Here is a 15,567-nt window from a genome sequence, read left to right on the forward strand (position 1 = left end):
AGTTTTGAAACTTACTATTCCTCTCATACTTAATTTTATTATTTCTGAAATAAAAAAATTGAGTGTTACTCTGATGCCAAACTAAGTGTTATTTTTAAGTATTTTTTCCAACATGCTCTCAATGATGTTATATAATTATGTTCAAATCCACAGATATATACCCAGTCTCTCTAACCATAGGATATTCTGCGAAATTCTGTAAATGATGATAAAATGAGAAATATATAGCTACTGTTCTTGAAGGGACTAAAATATAGTGTGTTGAGTAAAAAATAACACAAAAATAATGTAATAGGATGTTAAAATAGTGAACTGAGATAAGTTTGTATATCTCATGGTGATGACTAAAGGGCAGAATCTGTTTAAGGGGAGAAGGGATTTAATAATATTTCATACTATTGTATCTGAATTTTCCCCATTCTGTCGTGTTCTTCTAGTCATACCCTATACACTCCTTCCAGTCTCTTTTCTCTAAATCTTCCTTTTTGTCTTCTTACTGGAACATCTTGCACCTCCTTCTAAGCCATCTGTATGACCTTTAGTCATCCTTAAGTTCAAAGATCCCTTATTAAATTATCTTAATAGTTTTCTAGTTACCAACAGTTCTTCCAAAGTAGTAGATGTCTTTCTTTTATTTTAATCTTCTGTAACCTTCAAAATAAGCTCAATTATGGCACAGCATGGGAATGATTTATTATGTGTTTCTCTAATATATTGTAATTGATCTGAAGGCAAGTATGATGTCGTATTTATATCTGAATCTGATTTTTCAATAAATCTCACCAAATAGAGAGGATAACTAGAAAACTGCATTTTTAAAAGATATTAAATAGGACAAAATGCTACCTCAGTAAAAGTGACCTAATTTTATAAATAGGAGATTAAGAAGGAGATGAAATCGTCTCAGAAACAGAATAGCCAGAACCACAGATGTGCTGGCAAACATTTAATAGTCAGCTCTTTGCAAAGGAAAGAAACAAAGAAAATGATTGGTAGAATTTGTTAATTTCTGTGTTGTTATTGTTGCATCACGGCCAATTTCAAGTTACCAAGTTATGTCTCTGAACTTGGAGTTGGGAAAAGCTGAGCCCAATCAGCTCTTGCAAGCTAGTACAAGGAAACTCCAGCAAAGAACTCATGAAGAACTAAAAAATTGTTTGTCCCTTTTAGTATCCCACTGTGGTTCTCATGATCTCATATTGAGATCTGTATACACAAAATAGATTTAATTCTTTCTGATAATTTCTATCCTCTTCACCACATATATACCACAGAGATGTATAAGTTTTTTAAAAAATGACCAAATCAAGAGCAAAATTATTAATTTCACAAAATTTACAAAATGTTAGAATTTGATTTACAGAAAATTGCATACATATGGTTAAAACAGCTATATAAAAAACTACTTAAATATTTTATTTAAAATTATTGCATTTTAATATTATAAAAGATTATAAATGAAGTATAAATATTTCACTAAGAAGCTTTATGGATTTCTTTAGTATTTTTAAAATTTTACTATGAAGAAAATATACCAAGTTAAAACAATCTTGTAAGCCATAATTATTGCCTATTTAAAATAAGACATGCAGGATACATAATGAATAAATGAGTAAATAAAGTAATATTACTTTATTCACAAAAGTAGCTGTGAATTCAACCAGTACATTATTTTTTAAAATAATGTCAAGATATGTTCATGTATTATATGAATGCTGACTATATGTAATTTTATTCTTTTTTAATGTTTGAATTAATGACAGTATTAGTAATAGCTTACAATTAACTTCTAGTAGAAGCAGATATGAGCTAATTTTCCTATCTTATAAAATCTGAAGTCTTTTTCAGTAATGTGAATTTTAATCTTGTCATTTTAGATCTTTTACAGCACTTAATATCAAAATTATAAAATTATTGTTCCTTATTAATATTTGAACAAATAACAAAAAGTAAATCTAATAATACTATTTCTCATTTATTTGGACATGGAACAATCATTTTGATTAAGCTGTTACCAATTAGTTTATGATAATAACACAAGTAAAAATTTTAGACTTTAAATGTATGAAAAATACTCAGTTTAATGAAAGAGAAATGTTCTGTGTCATTAAGGAACCAAATAGCCTAGTAATTAAAAATATAGGTTTAGAAATAGATCTAAGTTGACTCTATGCTCTGTTTTTTGTTATGGGACCATAGGTAAGTTTTTTAATTTGTGTTTTCACTCCATTTATGAGTGAGTTTGATGCTGAGGTTATAAAAACAAATAAGGCCAACAAAGTCTCTGTATGCATGAAGCTTTCTGTTTTTTGGCCAATACAAGAAGCAAACAAATATTATAGTGTGGAAATAGAGAAGTACAGAGAACTGAAGGAATAAAGAGTAAGTTGTACTTAATCTATTTTCAGAATCAGAAAGTCCTCCTGAGAAAAGTAATATTTAAGCTGAGACTTGAAGGAAAAACAAAAATTAGCTGGATGACTCTGAATATATGAAATGAGAATACCAAGTAAATTTACAGAACTCTCTAAAATTAAATTAAAATGATACATATAAATCGCTTCACACAGTCTTTGTTAAATGATAGATGCTGAATAAATGGTAGATGATGCTGTTTGTTACTAACTATAGTTTGATTCTCTATTAAACTCCCTACCTGCACACTTGTCTGGTACTTTATGGTTTTACTTATGATAGAAATAGCCTAATTGTGCTTATACTCTCCGCAAATACACTAAAAACTCAATGAGACCAACAATTTTATCTTATTTATCTTTGTATCTTCATCTGATCACCCTGCTTGGAATTTAAACAGATGTTCTTTAAGTCATCCTTAGTAAATACATACATGAATGGATAGAGAAAATACAGATTTTAACCATTAATAGAGAAGTCAAGTTTTGTGAGTAGATGAAGTATTATTCAGTAAATAAAATACAGTTATGCTCCCTCTTCTACCAGTCATTTGGCCTCCAAGTTATAGGATGGGTATGTATAAATTCTGATTATTTATTCAACCATCCATATGCCAGTGTCTGTAATATATTAATTTTAAATGGCAACAACAGCAATGCACTGATTTAGTCTATTGGATCTGAGTAAGCATATTTTTAGGAGTTCATATCTATAAACATTATCCAAAATTGGGATTGAATTGGAAAAGAATCTGACACAAAGCTTCCCTAAACCCAGTGCTTTGTTGGGTGCTCATTAAATAACTGAATTTAAATGGTGAATGCATTCTTTTTCCTTCCGGGTCTTTGTAAGAATACCAGATTAGAAATGAAGTGAATTTCAGAGTGTTGTAAATGGCCAAAGTGAGAAGAGATGGCTCACACCAAGAGCATCACCTGATTCTTTAGCCATTTCTTAAGGAGGCTGACAAATTGACTTGAGCATAATCAAGAAAGGTCAAATTATGATTATCTGATTATTCTAAAAGGTTAAGGAAATATAAAAACATATAAAGAACATAATTTCAGAAACTACCAACATAAAAAGCTTTAACATTTTAGGAGACTGATCTGGTTTGGCTATGTCCCCACCCAAATCTCATATTGAATTGTAATACCCAATGGGAGGTAATTGAATCATAGAAGTGGTTACCTCCATGCTGTTCTTGCGATATTGAGTGAGTTTTCACGAGCTCTGATGGTTTTATAACCTCTTGTACTCGGCACTTCTCCTTGCTGCTGCCATGTGAGGAAGGACATGTTTGCTTTCCCTTTCACCATGATTATACATTTTCTGAGGCTCCCCAGCCCTGCTGAATTGTGAGCCAATTAAACCTCTTTCCTTTATAAGTTACCCAGTCTTGGATATGTTTTTATCAGCAGTGTGAGGACAGACTAATACAGAGACGAACTTAAGTTATATGTGCTACTTGTTAATTCTCCCTAGTTGAATCACTATTTTTGAACACCCAGGACTGCCTTCTCCCTGTTCTTCTAGTATCATCTCTTGTGCTACCAACTAAAACAGTTCTGTACAGCATAGCCATAGTTATCACTTACAAATAAAACTTTGATTATGCATCACCTCTGTAAATTGTTTATGGCTTCTAATAATAGCACTTAGGTAAAAGCTCCAAATCCCTTTTGTTATTTCACATGAAGATAAGCATACCACCTTTAGTGTGATATGAAAAAATACATGTAGTGAGCAGAAAATGGTTCTCCCAGGTTATCATGCCTTAATCCCTGGAGCCTCTGTATGTTACCTTACTTGAAAAAAAGAAAAAAGATTCTTTGTAGATGTGATCAAATTAAAGACCTTGAGATGAGGAGATTATCTTAGTGTATGTGGGTGGGTCCTAAATGCAACCACAAATGTGATTATAAGAGAGAGACAGATTTTACAGAGACAGAAAAAGAGGAGGCAGTGTGACAATGGAGGCAGAGATTGTAGTGATGCATTGAGGAGCCAAGAAATCTAAGCAGCTATCAGAGCCTCGAGGAGGCAAGAAACAGATTGCTGTAAATGGCCAAAGTGAGAAGAGATGGCTCACACCAAGGTAAGACATTAAAATAGCAGCCAATTTCTGTAATCATTTCTTGTGCCACCAACCAAAACAATTCTCTACAGTGAGAAATTTCATAATGTTCCTTATGAGGTTACATGTTTTCATGATACAAGCTGGGGAACCCACTGTCAGAGACAGGGGCTTAGTGCCACCTATTGAGTACCTTAAATCACGGAGCCCTCATGGGTGGTGAGAGGTCAAGCAGTAGACTACTAATCTACACAGCCTGGAAGATTTGGGAGCATAGCCATTTGTCCCTGGTGCTTTGTGCAGATTCCACTATTTATAGGAGCCAGTGAAGCAAACAGATGCACTCAAAAACAATATTAAAATTGTTTCAGTGTTTTTACAGTTAAATTAATTTTAACTCCAAGTGCTCATCCTTTAGTCATGATAAGAAGTATAACCTCAGTTATTTCTGGGTTGTGTCAACAACAGGGCTTTGTCAGTGTCCTGAGATTTTACAAATAATGTCTCCATTGGAAAGTCCCATCTAGATGTTGGTAATCAGTTCACACAGCATGTCAACCATTTAGGTCCCACAGCTCTGCCCATTTCATACCATGCTAGAGACATAAGCACTTTGGAAATAACTAGAAACTCCTCTGCCTAGGATCTGGCTCATTAAGTCAAGAGTGAACAAGTTAGCTCTTCCTCACTGAGTCTTTGCCACCTCCCCAGATGTTGCCAGGAACAAGCACTAAGTCTCCTTTGCTTACTGAACCAGTACACTTCTTCTGCCATCTATTTTAGGAATTTTTTCTCATTTCCTAGCCATCCATTTTTCAAACATTTTCTTAAAACATTTTGGTATCCTCTGCATTAGCTTTTCAAGATGTTTGGGATTTTATAAAGAGCTTCTAATTTCACATTGATTATTTCAATTAAACCTAGTTTCTTGCTTAAAATGAGAGGAAACAGGGAAAACATATGAGGAAAAACAGACATTTCAGTAGTTCACTAAGATATATTGACTCACCAGGTTTTGTTCTCCTGTAAGTTGCTTTTCCTACCACCTCATCCTCTTTTTCAGAGTACTCAGAATACTTCTAGAACTTGTGCCAAGTCTTCCCTTCCAGGTAGATTGTAAAAATCAATAAGGGCAAGCTTGCATTTAACACATGATTATTTAATAAACAAATGAGAAATATTTCAGAAGATGATACTACCGAATACAATGTTTCTTGTTTGTTTTTAACAGAATTAGTTTTGACTGATAGAGTAGCAGTAGAACTATAATCCATGAAGCTATTCGTCTGCTATAGAGAAAAATCAATACTTGGTCTTTAAATATGAACATCATCCTCAATAATAAGACTGAATTTATGGAACACAAAAATAATACTATTTTTCTTAGGTGTTTTATGCCTACAGAGACATCAGTTGTCACCCAATGATGGTGGTTTTTGGAGTTCAGGTTACATGGAGCATAAGGGCAAGTCTGATTTAAACAGAAAGAAAAGCAGAGTATTAGTCATAATCTTTGCTCTATAAGAATTGAGTAATTGAAGTAATACATAAATCTTAAAATATTAATTGTTATATTGGCTTTTGCCACTTAGGCAATTATAAGATATAAGACATTTAAAGGAATAATGAAGAAATTTTTAAAATTTATTCTAAGTTTTAGAAACTTTATTTTTCTCAACTAGAGAATTAGTTGAAAGCTCCCAACCCATGATTTCCTAAAAAAGTCACATCTAACTTAGATATTGGTAGGAATTTGTATTCTTTTTTCTGCTGACCTATGTCACTTCCAAATACTTTAATGGATGACATTTTACTGTTAACCAATATATATTTCTCACTACCTGAAAAACTAACCAGTCATTTTTTAAATTCAAAATGATATTTCTTTATTCTATGAGGTCTCTCACTGTTGTTATTCTCCTTTTGTGGCTTATGCTCATTTCTTTTCCTAAATGACAAGTAGAGAAAAAAATCATGACAACCTTGTGTGTCTGCAAGTCTCTGTAAAATGCCTCTGTCCAAGTTTCCTTCCAATCAAGAACATAATTCTTAGCAAACAGGTCACTAACTCACTTAAATAACTCTCTGCTATGTTCTTAGAGGAGTTTCTATATCAAACCTCTATTGGCATAGCATTTAACAAGCTGTACAAGGCCTTTGGGAAACCTATTTTTAACGAAAATGGCTTCTTAAATGGGCTTTGATCTCCTTGAAGGATTCTGAAATACTGCATAAAATCCTAATGCACTTAGTAAGAATGCATATATATGTGGATTTTAAACAGTGAAAGATAAATTTCTTTTCTGCCTCATTGGGGAGCATCATTTATTGATCTATTGAACATTCGATAAACAGATATTTTACTCAAGGCTCCCTCCAGATCTTTGACAATTAAGAAATAACATAAAAGCCTGTTTAGGATTGCATTGTATTCTTGTCTGTTAGGATCTGGAATAGAGATTTGAAGGAGAGTGATCCCATTTTTCCATTTTTCCACCATTATAATTTTTTTTAATGCTTACTCTTTGTCTGTCACTCACTATAGGCAGGGTTGTAAAGTTAATTAAGCTATGGTTTCTTTGCGTCAGGAAATTGTAGACTTGTGAGAAGTGAAGAAAAGAAAAAATAAAGAAAATTTACAATGATAGGCCAGATTGATACATTGATAAGGCTTATAATAGATTTTTAAGTAAATACAAAAGTCAGACATCTAATTTAGACCAAGAGAGGATAATATTGTGAGTTGAATTTTATAGAATGAGTTATGTGTTACTGAATAGGGAAAGGCTATCCAGAGCAGAAAGATGGATGTGTGGAGGTAAGCATAACCTGTTTGTTTGAGAATTTTTAAGAAATTTATGACTGTTAGCTGTATGGGTTCCTGTGAGGGGTGGTGGTTGACACCAAAGAGGTTATCAGAAATATTAAAAGCATTATAGGGAAAAAAGAGAAAATGTGTGTGTGTATGTGTGTGCGTGTGTGTGTCTGTGTGCATGTGTGTGTTTGTGTGTCTATAATTTTAATTAAGTAACCTAGGAAGGAAATTTTAGAGCATAAATTTTTAAAAATTTGGGACTTGTAATATGCCAAAATCTAAACAAACCAATCAGTGTCTATCAACCAGCCTACTTATATTTGAACATCACAGATGACTCTTCCTAGTGCAGATGACAATATTTTCTGTGTAAAAATAACCTCCTGAAAGTTCTGTTCACATAATTTCCCAAGTTCATATAGAGTGTTCCTTATGCAGAAATTTTATTTACAACTGAAATCTTCAGGATCATGCCTATTAAGTAACACCAGCTAAAACTAAGTAAAGAGAAGTGAAATATCTGAATGCTCACCCAGAAACTGATCAATATATTTCATTTTAATATATTACTTATATTTAGTGAATATACAAATAATATGTCACAAATCATTGGCTAGGCATGGTGACTGTGCACCTATAGTCTCAACTACTCAGGAGGCTGAGGCAGGAGAATTGCTAGAGCCCAGTAGTTCCAGGCTGCAGTGAGCTATGATCATGACACTGCTAGGTGACAGAGGAAGAACATGTCTCTAAAAAATAAAAATATATATATAAACAAAATGACCTTGTCATTATGTGGTGCCATCTGGTATTGAAATTGAATTTTATTTACACACATAATTTAATAAAGCTTTAAAACAAATTCTGGATTCTTTTTCTATAGTCACACATTTTGGCAATAACTCATATTTATTTTCTCTTCATTGATACAGAAGTAGGGATACTGTAACGATATAAAACATATATGACATCCAAGAACCCTTAATATTTGTGCACTAGAGTTTGGAGAGCTAAAGCAATTCATAACTACTTTAGCACTCAGTTCAATTTAAGATGAATTGCCTGTCTTATGTGATTGTACTGCTGAGCAAGCTGAATGTCACTTATCTGATGAAAGAGCAGTGCCCAGCTCTCTCACATACGCTCTGTGTATCATTCAAATTTGAAAACATTTATATGATAGTTATTATCTTAAAATCACAGTATTTGCCAACAGTCTCCTGGACTGATTCCATAGAGGACATTTAAAGAAAGATACGACATAACAGATTCATTGTCCTGCTTGTATGTGTTCCTAAGTTTTTTTAGGTAAAATAAATTTTACTGAAGGATTTAGCAGTAATATAACTATTCACAGTTCTAAAAGAAGGCAGTGCAAATGTAGAACAAATCTTTTTTTTTTTTCATCAAAGGCAGCATAATGTGACTGCACTTAAACTTTGAATTTGCAATTTCACTGAGGATCTAAAAATGCCATAGGTTTAAACAGTTACTCTACTTTAAAAATTACCTTTGACCTTTTTCTCCCTAGATATCAGTTGAATTCCAGGTTGCTCATGCTGAACTAAACCAAGTGATTGCCCTGGCCTTGTGAACTTAAAAGGCAACTTCTTTGTGAATGCATTTGTTGGTATCATTAACTAGATCTAAGAAAATAACCAAACCCCAGCAGTTAAAGCCAAGAGGCATGGAGAATTATACAATGTCTTTTGACCTTAAGTAACTTCCAGTAATTGCATAATTGAACTTCAGAATTGTTATAGGCCAGTGGCTTTTTTGCACCTGTCATATTTGTTGGTATCATTAACTAGATCTAAGAAAATACAGTTTTTATAAAGTTAGATCATTCCTATCTAAGTTGCCTTTTATTAATATGGCTTAGTAAAAGTTATTGTACTTTCAAAGTAACAGGGTAAACAGGATAATTTTTTTTTTTTTTCTTTTTAGAAAGGGTCTCGTTTTCACTCTGTCACCCAGGCTGGAGTGCAGTGGTGCTGTCTCAGCTCAGTCAACCTCCAGGGCTCAAGCAATTCTCCAATGTCAGCCTCCTGAGTAGCTGGGACTACAGGTGTGTGCCACTACACCTGGCTAATTTTTGTACATTTTTACCATGTTTCCCAGGCTGGTGTGGAACTTCTGGGCTCAACAGGTCCACCTGCCTGGGTCTCCCAAAGTGATGAAATTATAGGCATGAGCCACTATGTCTGACCAAACAGAGAAGTTCTAATAGGAGTCTATGGTAGGCTCTAAGATTGCCCCAGTGATTCCCCTTTCTCAGTATTCATGATCTTGTATAATTCCTCCCCTATTGACTGGCTCCACATGAATAGAATACAAAAAAAATAAGTTGTCACTTTCGTGATTAGTTTACAAACAACTGTGGCATTTGTCTTGGGTGCTCTAACTCACCCTCCCTTGGTTCACTCACTTTGGGAGAAGCCAGTACTGTGTCATGAGGCCGCCCTGTGGAGAGGTGCACATGACTACTTGGAAGCAGGTTTTCTGAGGCCTGCCAATAACCTTGTGAGTAAGTAGATGCAATGTTTGAGTCAAGCTTTGGGATGATTATATACCTAGCCAGAAGGTGGAATGCAACATCATGAGAGACTGAACTGGAGGCACCAAGGTAAGCTGTGCCTAAATTTCTGACCCACAGAAATTGAAATAATTGAAACTTACTCTAAACTGCTGAATTTGGGGATAATTTGTTAAATAACAACAGATACCTATACAGATTTTTATTCTGAGTACAGGATGCTGCTGTAATAAGTCTAAAATATGAAAGTCACGTTGGACCCTGGTCAGTAGATTTCAAGGAGAATGTCAGTGAAAGTGGAAAGTGCCTTGACAGAGCTGTTATTACATGTCTCATTGCTTTCAATAAGGCTGCAGGTCAGGACTTTCAGAAGATTTTAAATAAACGGTATTGAAAACTGGAGGAAAGACAATCCTTGTTATATAGTACCAGAAAGTTTAACAGCACCATTGATTGAAGTAAGGCAGAAAATAGAAAATGTGCCTAATAAACTGGACAATTTGCCTCAGGAGATGTCTAAGCAAAGAGTTGAAGGTTCTGTCTCGTTTGTTCTAGCGGTACATGTATAATATAAGAGTAGGGAGATAAATTAAAGGAAGGATTGTTAAACAAAGAGGAGCCAGTATTTGTGATGCCTTTGAAAATTCTCAGGCTTTCTAGAAATCAAATAATGGCAAATTTAAGAAATGGCTTCAAGCAAAGATCAAATTCAGAGCACTTCCAGGAAAATATAGTCTAAAAATGAAAGTGAGGGTATACATAAAATCTTTTGTCAAGACCTCAGAAAGATTAAAGCTGGTGACTCAGAAAGCCCCTAAAGAGATTAAGAGCATACCCTCTTACGTCCTCTGAAAATTATTATAGCTTCTGGAAAGTTTAAGGACATTATTGCTTATTCATAGAAGTAGGAGCTCAAGACACAGGAGGGCTTATCTCAGGAGATTTTTGAATGTGGCTTTTGTCAAATGATATAAATCCCAAGAGGCTTCACTGGAGACCCATGAAGTTCTTAAGTTATATACACAGAAAAATTTTCAGCTTGAACAAAGGCAGAACAGAGACAGCTTAGAATAAGGAGAAATGCTTTGGACTCTTATGCTGATAGGGAGTAGGCTGAGACAGCTGCTCAACTGAGTGATGACTCAGAGGGCAGAACCAGACCCCAGCAGTTAAGGCCAAGAGCCATGGAGAATTATACAATGTCTTTTGACCTTATTAAGTAACTTCCAGTAATTGCATAATTGGACTTCAGAATTGTTATAGGCCAGTGGCTGTTTTGTATTTGCCATTTCCCTGTTTCTGAACAAAAATGTCTAAAGCAGTTACCCTCTGTATCATTATTTGGGGAACCAATATCTATGAATTTTCAGACTAAGAGGGATTATATTCAAGGATATGTATTTATGGAACTAGACCTGAGGTGTCTATGCCATGACTGAACCTGATTGAGATGACAAGATTATTTAATTTGAGTAGGGACTATAATAGTATAAAACTTTTAGCATCTGGGGAAGTGGGTGAGTATATTTTACATGTAAGAGGAATGTTGACTGAATGTTAATTGGAGGCCAGTAGGCAGAGTATAATGATCCCCAGTTATCACTGCCACCTGGTATTCAGGCCCCTCATGTAATACCCTTTTTTTGAGTGAAGGCTATATTTATTGGCTTGCTTCTAACAAATGTGATACAGTGGAACTGATGGGGAGTTACTGCTGAGACTAGGTTTTGAAGAGGCTGTGGTGCCCATCTTTGATACTCTGACTCACTCTCCCTTGGATCCCTTGTCCTGGTAAAGCTTCCATGTCATGAGGCACCCAACAGAGAGACCCTCATGAGTGAATTTGGAAAATGATCCATCAGCTCCCTTGGACCTGTAGCTGAGAAGACCACAGCCCTAGCCTACAGCATGATTACAACCAGAAGAGACCTTTAGTTACAACACCTAGCTAAGCCATACCCAAATTCCTGACTCGCAGAAACTGTGTGAGATGATAAACACTTGTTCCATTTAATGTGCTATGCAGCCATAGATAATTAATACAGCACTCAGTAAATGTTTGCTACCAAATATATGTGTGTGAAAGGTTAAAAAACTGTAATTAAAATGAGAAAAATTAGGGCATGTAAGTATTAACATTTTGAAGCTGGGACATGGGTCATCCAAGTCAATATTTCAACAACAACACATATAAAAGAATGAGTTATTGAACAAGATTTTAAGTATCTTAATATTGTGTTCAAATGTTAGGGGAAAATCCCAGAGAAAGTAGCATTTCTTCTATTAACTGTTATTTCTTTGCTATCCTTTAGTGTATTCAGTGGTTACCACATATTATGCCGTCATTGTATTCCTTTTTCTTTCTGTCATTCTATTTCCCTCTACTGACTTTTTTGTGCCAAATTTCTTGCACTAGCACTCTCTCTCACTGCATTGCTTCACTATTTGTCTTTCATGAGATTTTGTTTTCTGTCTCACACATGTACACACAAAAGCACAACCACATACATATAACTAAAATATTTGAGTTACTGATACAGTAAAAATTATAGGAGCCAAATAAAATTTCTTGCTCAATACTAAGTCTGAATTGAACAAGTTATTTTAACAATAATGCAAAGCAAATCTATCACCTAAGTTGGCAGAAAAAACAGTTGTGATATTTTTAATTTGTTTCACATGAAAAAAATTACTAGAGATGAATTGTTTTTTAATCAATCAGAAACTCATGATTATCCTGCAAGTGCAGAATATCTGTTTGTGTGGGATTGCTTTTGCTATCATAAATATAGCTATGGAATTTTAATGCATTGTTGGATATTCAACCTTTTATATAGCTATGATTTTAAAGTGCCTACACTGCCAATATTTACATAAATTATCATAATTAACTTTATGCGGGCTATATCTTTATAATGAAATATCTCTTCATTGAAAAAAATGTGAAATATTATTTTTCATTTCTAATGATATTTTGTTTGCTTATAAAACATATTCTAGGAATATTAGTTTGACTTATCGAATTTATTAGCTAAATGTTTAAAGAAAGAAAATATGTTTTTCATTAATTGTTATATATAATGTGTTATTTTTCTTAGTGATTTGATGATCATCTTTTTTTAGATAATATTATTGAGGGGCCACTTTTTAAAATTCAGAAATAGATTTTCTTAAAATGTTTTCGTTGACCCATTTATATCACCTTACAGATTTGTACATGAATTAGTAGATATAAATATCTACTATTTGCACATCTCACTATTTATTTTCTTTCATCTAGAAAGGTATAATGTTAAAACCCTTTTACCAAATAAAATGATTTTGTTTAGAAAATGGCAGACATTAAATAAAAACAAAAAGAAAACAAAATGCTTATTTTTGTAAAAAGTGATACTATTTTTATTACAAACAACTTTAAAATATTTTTTATTGAGCCATAATGCATGAAGTGATTTAATTTGAAAATTTTCAATTTGGCAGCTATTTCCTAGATCTCAATATTGGCATGGGAAATTGGCTTTCTCTTTGAACCTCAGTGGATAATACTTGTCTTTCTTCTTACTACTTTGTGTGATGTATCCTCTGTTTTCCTGTTACTATTTCTACAATATTATGCCTTAAATTTGTTTCATGCAGTAATTCTTAGGTATCATTACCACTGGCAGTTGATAGGAGTTAAAACATACAGTGAGTGTAAATTTTGTCTATGTGGATTCTCAAGTTTTGGTCTTTGTTTAAATCCCAGGTGCTTTCAGACTAAGACAAGAACTTATACAATTCTCCTCATATAGCCAGCTTTAGTTTTATAGTGACTTTTCACCCTGAGAAAATTTGATCTAAGGCAAGAAAGCTACTGACATTTGTGTTATACAATAAAAAAGGAAGTGATTCTTCAAAAAATTTATAAGCTATACATAAAATATCACATTATAAACACACTCCCTTATTTCTTAGAGAAGTTCCTGTCATATTGTTATTCAAAGATGTTTTGCTGAGACAGAATATTATTAGAGTTTTGTGTTTGAATCAATATACTATGACAGTCATGTCATAGAAGTCTAAGAGAAAATATATGGCAAACTTCAGGTTAATTACTATTTATTATAAAAATTGAGACCAGTTTCTGAGAGGTGATGAGTGAGAGACATAATCAATATATACTCATCATTTATTGATGACTGTTCCATATATGGTAACAGATACAATTTCTCATAGAAAATTTCAGGTTTAACCTACACTCACTACAGGAACAAAATGCAAATATTTCAGTGTCATTCAAAAAACTTACAAATTATGTTTCTTATTATATATCAATCAGTCAATCACCTGACTGCTTTCATACTTGGAAATGTTTCCATGCATGGGCTTAAATTTTTGTAGAATTCAGACATTTGAGTTGTGGTGTAGCAGATAAAATGAAGCCTCAAATCATTCTCTAATCTGAAGTACATCCTGGCAGAATTACTGTGACCTGTCTGTTAAAATTGATTTCCTCTTAAAGAAAAATAGGCTTTTCTTATTGTGTCAAAAATGATATTATCTATTACATGTCTTTTCTTGTGACAATCCTTTCCTTTTATGTTCCAGAAGGAAAACTATTATTTTTCCTCCCAAGTTTCTATATCCTATTGTACTCACTAATGAATCATCTGCATTGCAAACAAAATAAAATATATTCCAAAAAGAGTAAAGAGTGATGTTTACAAAATGAATACAGAATGGATAGACACTTGTAATACTACTGATTGCCCTTATCTTAATTCACATCATCTGTATTGTTTGACTTTATAATACTTTTTGCCTTTAGTGAAAGCAATAGGTGGCAGCCTTGTAAGATGAATCAATAAATCAGAATTTTACAATGTAACTTTGAAGCTTACTAGGGAACCTTAGGTAAGCAACCTTCTTTGGGACACTAAAAATACTTGATGGAATTTGGAACTGAGGTGCTTTCTGTTAACTGTTTTGTTAGTGATGATGGATAAGTTTGTTTGTTGTTATTTTGGTTAATAAGACTGCTCAGGAATAAAAAGCTACCTTCAAATACCTTCCCACCTCATCCCCAAAATTTTTTAGGATTAGACTTTATCCAACCTAAATTACATCTTTATTGAATGGAAAACCAGTTGTTGGTATTTTCTGCATTAGTGCTTAATAATAGCTTATTGAACTGTAATGCTTTGTAATTAGAATATTTCTAGTAAAAACAAAATACAATATGGGAGAGCCCAGAAATTGTAGTTCCCATGCAAAATTACAATAACATTATTTCTGTAATAGTGGAAGAGAAATTAGAATGTCATGAGGTAAGAGTTCACATATTTAGAGGAAGAACTTTAAATACTGAAAGAACATACTCATAAAAATAGAAATTAGATCAGGTATCAGAAAACTTCAGCATGCTGTCAGTAGATATAAAAATGTAATGACATTCATTTCTTGATCAATTAAGTGAGAATTGTGCTTCCTAAACACTACACAAGATATGATAAAAATAAAAGTTGTAAAAAAAATAAATAATAAATAAAAGTTGTAAGTTATAAATACTATGAGTGCCTTGGGAGTTAGATATCATAAGGGCACATCATTTTAATTTCATTTCTAGTTAGTCTATGAGATTGAACTCTCAATAATTATTTAAGGCCAGAATCTTAATTACAAAATGACTATAGGGTTACATTTTGACCTCAGTTTAAAAAAATATTAAAAGCATTAAAAATATTT

General features: G+C 33.2%; 1 protein-coding gene across 5 annotated transcripts in view; it reads left to right on the forward strand.

The window, feature by feature from the left end:
• CCSER1 (coiled-coil serine rich protein 1) overlaps positions 1 to 15,567 on the forward strand; it is a 1,355,695-nt gene that overhangs the window by 579,554 nt on the left and 760,574 nt on the right. The window lies entirely within an intron of this gene.

The sequence above is a fragment of the Aotus nancymaae genome, unplaced genomic scaffold (assembly GCF_030222135.1).
Source record: "Aotus nancymaae isolate 86718 unplaced genomic scaffold, 86718_ANA_hifiasm-v0.15.2.pri h1tg000006l, whole genome shotgun sequence".
In the NCBI taxonomy this organism is placed as follows: domain Eukaryota; kingdom Metazoa; phylum Chordata; class Mammalia; order Primates; family Aotidae; genus Aotus; species Aotus nancymaae.